Source organism: Quercus robur, chromosome 11 (assembly GCF_932294415.1).
Source record: "Quercus robur chromosome 11, dhQueRobu3.1, whole genome shotgun sequence".
NCBI lineage: Eukaryota > Viridiplantae > Streptophyta > Magnoliopsida > Fagales > Fagaceae > Quercus > Quercus robur.
In genome coordinates, this window is record NC_065544.1 from 15,371,684 (window position 1) to 15,378,947 (window position 7,264).

Below are 7,264 nucleotides of genomic sequence, written 5' to 3' on the forward strand. Positions count from 1 at the left end.
TCATAACTATAAATAATTATAGATATAAACACATTCAAAACTTTGTTTTTAAATAATTCAGTGACAGGAAATTACAAAAGGCCACAGATATAACAAAAATGGGATGATGATCATTTGACAATCCTAATTTTTTTTACAAATCAAATAGGACAAGGAAATTAAAAGGAAGCAAAAACTTACAAAGGGATTTAAGTTTGATAGCTATTCAGCAGCAATTGCATGATGGAAATCTTGCCTACCATATTCACTTTGGGGTGTTTAAAACTTTTTTCTACACCTACACATCAATAATACTATCAATGTTAACTTTGGAGCAAATAACAGATCACTAATTTTGTTGGTCCATGATTGTAAGAATTTACAAATAAAATAAAAACTAAACTTCTGGCTTACTATTGTCATAAGGTAAGGCAGTATTTATAACATTTGAATTAATATCAATATCAATCAATCATTTTTATTACTAATGTAAAAAATGATGACATGGTTTGTCTTTATAAAGGATGGAAGAACATAATTCTTTAGAATGCAGCTCCTAATCTACAATTGAAAATATTAACTACAAAATAAGATCATTCTTATCTAATTAAAACCATTATAGAAGGAAAAAAGAATAATTGTTTATAATATTTGGCTTTCTGCATCAAATAGGGAAATAAACACCAAACAACAAATTTATTTTAGAAAACAATAAAGCTTCTATGAGAAATTCCATAAAACGTACTCTAAATTTTCTAGATTTAGCCTATCAACTACTCAAAACACATAGATTTTAGAAAAATATAGATTGGGCAGTGTTGGTGTAGTAATCTAAAGCATTTTCTTATCTTTCTTATTCTCTCTCTCTCTCCTTCACTCTCCTCTGTCTCCCTCACTTGCTAATCTGGCATCAAGCTACTATCCCAACTCTTATAACCTGCATTTAGTAGGTAAAATTTTCTGAGTTGTTTTCCATAGTATTTTCAAAATCCATAACTTCTTCTAGACTGATCTCTGTGCTTGACATCAACGCCTGTTGCAAAAAATATGCTGACCTCACTATAGACCTCCCTTGAGCATTTATTATCCACATAATCTTATCTGGTGTATTCCTTATTGAGTGAGGATTTTAAAAATGGGTTGGGTAAGTACACTTTGGGGTGTGGAGCTATGCGGGTTTGGCATGTAACTAAAATGTAGTTACCATTACCATTAGAACAATATTTTTAATGTAAAGACCATCAATTACATAAAGTTGGGTTGATGTTTGGGTAGAAAATGCCTAAGAAGTTCTTGGACTGTTACCTATGGAAAAAAAAATAATAAAAAATAAAATAAACTTTGCACATGTTATGTAATATTACCAATTATATCACATTTGGTTCAAAATTCATTTTATCCACCATGCTGATATCTTCTAGACTTCATCCTTCTAAACTTTTGTTCACATTCATTGTTGATAAATGAATAAATCATTTATATTTATCACGGTATGGGGTGAGGAATATCAAATCCAAACATCACATATTAAGTCTAAGAGGGATTTCATCGAACATGTCGAATGCAATAAAAACAAATACGTAGAACAGTGTAAATTTTTATCTGCAGTCAAAGAAACCCAAAAATACAAATCGGGTCCAATTTAGTAACATCATAGATACAACAGCAAACAACTAAACATAGAAAGAGTATCTGAAACAGGAAAATTAACAACGTTATGCTAACCTTGTGTGTATGAAGTTGCATCCAAATATCCCAAAAAAAAAAAAAAAAAAAACCAAATCTAAGATAGATAACTGATATTGAAAACCATTATAAACCAAATTCCTAACTCAAAACTGAATCTAAGTCAAAACCTGAATTCAATCCAATCTAATGAAAATACCCAGACCTAAATCATATTTGACCCCAAATTTAAATAACCAAAAAACAGAAACCATACTAGTGGAGAGTACGGGGTCTGATAGAGGTAGATGCATGATTGTCATCTCAGTTTTTTCCACTCTCTACTTTCTATTTCTAACCGGATTTCTCTTTGTCATTCGCTCTCTAGTTTCTGACACAATTCTACACTCTCACGTTTAGATTAAATAAAAAACACTACCATGCCACGGAAATACCCTATAATTTATCTAATAACCCTTCTTCTTCTCTAATGACCCAGATAGCAAATATCTAAAATTGAGAAAACAATCATTTTGATAGAGATTCCAAAAACCCAAAACAAAAATGAATCAAATCTAAACTTACCCAACAAAAAAACTCAAATAAAGGTAGCATTTTATACCCAAACCTACAAAATAGAGAAAAAAAATGTACTGTCATAGATGTCAGTTTTGGCTATCTGGTGGTCTAAATCTGGCAAGGGAACAAACAGTGTATGGTTCAAACGAACTCTGCTCTCTTTCCCTTTTGATTGTAACGCACAATGGATAGCCTTAGGTACTCTAGCGCTTTCTCTTCTTCTTTCATCGCCTCTCCCTTTCATTTGCTTCTTTCTCTGTCTCTATCTCCATATCTCAATACCTCAAGGACGTTTGATCGTATTTAACTTTGATAGGTGCCGGTTGCGGTGGTCTAAGTCTGGTAGGGGGATGGCGATGGCCGGCCGTACGAATCTCTAGTGTGGCACAAGGTTTTCTTTTTTCTCCTTCCCTTTCTCTATATCGCAGTGTCGCTAAGGTTTTTCTAGTTGAAACTCTTTTTTATTTTATTTTAACCTGGTTTTATATATATATATATATATATATATACACAACCACTGTCAAACGGTGTTAACCTTGTAAAACAATAAAATCTATTGCTTTTTTAGATTAACCATGTCTCAATTTTAGATAGGCAGTTATCTTATTTGTCAACACCTCCTTAATTGTAAGAATCAACTTTTTCTCAGCTTCTGCTATTATATATAGTATATGATATATATATATATATATATATATAGATAAGAGAGCGTAACTCAACCTTAAGATTTCAAAAGTCAATCTAACAAAATATTATTTAGTTATGTAAGATTAATTAAAAAAGAAAATTACAAAATGTGTGGCTTGATTTTAAGTGTAATTCTAACTATAGATATTAACATGTTCAATTGATATTTTCTCTCTCTTATTATAGGGTGCAAAAGAATCTATAACAAAGCTCCGATGCAGATATTAGCCTGTGAATTAGTCGAAAGCCTCTGAAGAGAGGCTCGACTATTGCAAGACGACCAATTTTCAGACCATGTTAAGACTTTTCTTTTTGAAGCTGCCAAAATGGGGAATGCTGAACTTTTAATTATAGTTATTCGCTCTTATCCTGATCTTCTATGGAGAAAAGATGAAAAACGCAGAAGTATATTTCATATTGCTGTTTTGCATCGGCAAGAGACTGTATTTAATCTCATATATGAGATAGGCGCTATTAAGGATGTGATTTTAACCTCTGTTGATGACGAAAACCAGAACATCCTGCACTTAGCTGGACAATTGGCTCCTCCAAGTCAACTAAATACGGTATCTGGAGCAGCCTTTCAAATGCAACGGGAAATGCTGTGGTTTAAGGTGGGTGTTTGACTGTTTGTATTACTTCAATTTCGTTTTCTTCTAGTTGTAAATATGCGGGGGGCACAATTATGAATTTGCAACTCAAAAACTGTAGGAGGTAGAAAGGCTTGTGCCGCCTTCGTACGTGAACATGAAGTCGAAGGATCGTGTGGGTGCGGAGGGCCTAACACCATGGAATTTATTTACAAGGGAACATAAAAAGCTACGGGCAGACGGTGAAAAGTGTGTAAGGTTGAATTTATTCAACCATCTAATTGGCTTTATTCCGTGCCAAATTTGCTTGTAATTCCGCATTTAGTAACCCTGTATTTAGGTGGGTTTGTTGTAAGGGTAGTGAGTGAGATAGAGTGAAGTTTGCTCAAGAGTGTGCAAGAAAACAGAGACTCGCGGCTGGGACTCGCGGGTGGACTCGCGGCTGCAAGCCGCCAGAAGCTGCACACGTGCCAAGCATGCTGGAAGATGAACAGTCATGCTAGCTGGAGCACTACAGGACAAAACAGGATAACTGGCCATACGGTTAACTCGCGACTGGATCTCGCGACTTGGTCAAGCCGCGAGGTCAAGCCGCGAGCCACCCCTGTTTTGTAAAACCTGACGTTTCACATTCCTCTCCCACTCCAGTATAAATACCCCTTTAACCCACGATTGAAAGAGAGCTTCCAGAGAGAATTTTGAGAGAGAAACCGTAAAGAAAAACCAGATTGCTTCACCCACAATCTATACCTTAGAGTCTCTTCAAATTCCCTTACTCTCTTCCTCTCCATTGTCAAATCCTTGAGAGGCATTATACCAAACCTGGTTCTCACCATTATCATCTCTGTGAGACAGCTATTTGGAGTTCTGGGAAGCAGTTAGGAAGGAGCCAATCTTCATTGGTTGATGCTACGGTTTAGTAGCGGAATCCGGGAAGCTAGAAAAGAAAAAGGTTCGGCGCAACCTCGTTGGAGCAAGAAGCTTGGAGGGCTTAGGTGCACTGGGTAGATTAGGCTTGGAGGGTCTATTGCTGTCCTTGTATTCTAACTGTATTTTCTAGTGGATTGATTACCGCTTGGAGGGCGGCGGAGAGGTTTTTCGCCGAGGACTTCGGTTTCCTCTTCGATAACACATCGCGTGTTGTCTTTGTGTTTGCATCTTCCTTCCTCTCTATCTTTGCCTTTATTTTATCTGCTGTGGTTTTATTTTGTTATGGCTTAGATAGTTGTTTAACCAATTTCATATTATAGCATGTGTTAAGTTTTCGCACACTAGTTGTTTGACATATTGCTTGAGTTGGTTAAGTTGTATTTTGGGGGTCTAAACGTTCAAGGGTGTTTTGTACACGTTTTTTGAACTTTCAATTGGTATCAGAGCGGGTACACTGCTGTTGGTTTCATTACCATTGTGTGATCCTTGACTCCCTTTTGAGATGGATAGGTCTCAATCCCTAAATGCACCTCCATATTTTGATGGTAGTAATTATGCTTTTTGGAAGGTTCGTATGAGAGCTTTTCTGTGTTCTATTGATGAATCCGTTTGGGATGCTGTCGAGATTGGTTGGACCAAACCTGAGGCAGCCAAATCCACATGGGATAAGGCAGCACTTGCTGCATCTAATGCTAACAGTAAAGCACTCAATGCTATTTTCTGTGGTGTGTCTCCAGATGAATTTCACAGGATTTCTCACATTACCATTGCCAAAGAAGCATGGGAGATTCTGGAAACCACTTATGAAGGCACGAAGAAAGTGAAAGACACCAAGTTACAAATGCTGACCACTCGGTTTGAGGAGCTTAAAATGAGTGAGGATGAGTCTTTTGACTCTTTCTATGGGAAGCTAAATGAGGTGGTTGTCAGTAAGTTTAACTTGGGGGAGAAAACGGAGGACTCAAAGATTGTAAGGAAGATCCTTCGATCATTGCCGGAAAGTTTTCGTGCTAAAGTGACAGCCATTGAAGAGAGCAAGGATCTTGACGACATCAAGGTACAGGAGCTGGTTGGTTCTCTGCAGACTTATGAGATGTCGCTGCCCAATCAACGGAAGAGTAAATCCCTTGCTCTAAAGACCATTAATGAGAAGGTGGAAGATCAAGACTCATCGGGAGAAGATGTGGTTGACAAAGATGTAGCCTACCTTGTCAAAAATTTCAGAAAGTTTTTGAAATTCAAAAATAATGGCAAAGTTGATGATAAAAGAAAATTCCAAAGTTCTGGAAGGGAGAAGAGGGATTTCAAAAAGAAAGATGGAAAAGAATCCCAACCCACACAAGGTGTCAATTGTTTTGAATGTAACGGGCATGGACACTTTAAGAAGGAATGTCCGAATTATTTGAAATCGAAAGGCAAAGTGTATGCCACGACCTTGAGTGATTCAGACTCATCTGACTCAGAATCTGAAGAGAGCTGTGATGGAAAGGGGAACTATTCAGCTTTTATGACTATTGCACATGTTGAGTCTTCGGATGAGTTAAATCTGCTTGTACGAGACCTTGGAGAACATAGTGATGATGAGTCACTAGGAATTGTTGAAGAATCAGAAGCTGAAGAAGATGAAAGCACAACAAATCTTCAAGAGAATTATAACTCACTCTTGGAGAAGTCGGGTGAATATATAAGGGTGGCCAAGGCTGCTGTGAGAAAAATGAAGAAGGCTGAGGAGGACTACAAAAGACTCCTAATTCGATATAGGGAGGCCAAATGTGAGATAGAAACACTGAATGGTGAGTTGTCCGAAACTTACACAAAAGTGAGATTTCTTGAGAATGAGGTTGTGCAAGCGAATGTTAAAATAGAGAGGGTCACCACCAAGAAGCTAGATGATGTTATATCATCTCAAAAGAGCTTTTCAGACAAATCCGGATTGGGATATACCGGAGGAAGTAGTTCATCTGGAAATGTCACTAAAGAAGTGAAGTTTGTAAAGGCCAAAGATCCAGTTGTAGCTGACCTTACTGGTGTGAAGCTCGAGGTGGAGGAGAAGAAGAACGTGGTGAACCAACGGATTCTGAATCCCCATAATCAGTCTGTGGGCAGGTCTGAATCTCGTGCCAAGTCACGTCCACAACCACAAAGAGGTCCTAGAGGAACTTATGTGTGCCATTATTGCGGACTTCAAGAGCATACTCGACCAAATTGCCAAAAGCTGAGAGCAAAGAACAGTGCAACTCCTCAAAGGTCAGGAGGACCCAGAAATGATAGGAGAATTTGGGCAGGTGATCAATCTAGAGATCAAAATGGAGATCCCGGAATGATGAACGTGATGAAGATGATTGGTGCATTCACCAACTGCTTGGAAAGCTTCTCACGAAGGTTTGAAAGCCCTAACTCTCGTACCCAATCCTATAAGGAAATCACCCCAAACGCAAGTGACGTGTGGGTGAAAAAGGGTACTCATGCATAAGCATTACAACATGTCCATGCATTAATACTTCCTATGCTTTGTGACTATGTTTGTTTGGTAAGCTTGCTGTTCTTGATATTGGTTGTTTGCTTGTCTACTTGTGAATATTTTTAATTTTGTTTTATCAATCTTTTTGTTTCTTGTGTCAAAAATCCAAAAATCACATAAAAATTAGAAAATCAAAAAGCTTGATTGACTTTGTTGAGTTCTGTCTCAAAACTTGTTTTGCCTTGTACCTTTGTGCTAATGGCTTTGTGCATTTTCGAGCATTGCTTGTTTACATGCACTCATATCACTGTGGAAAAATCTTGAAATCTATGTGATTGTTGTAAATAGATCTTCAAACTTGTCATGAATGATT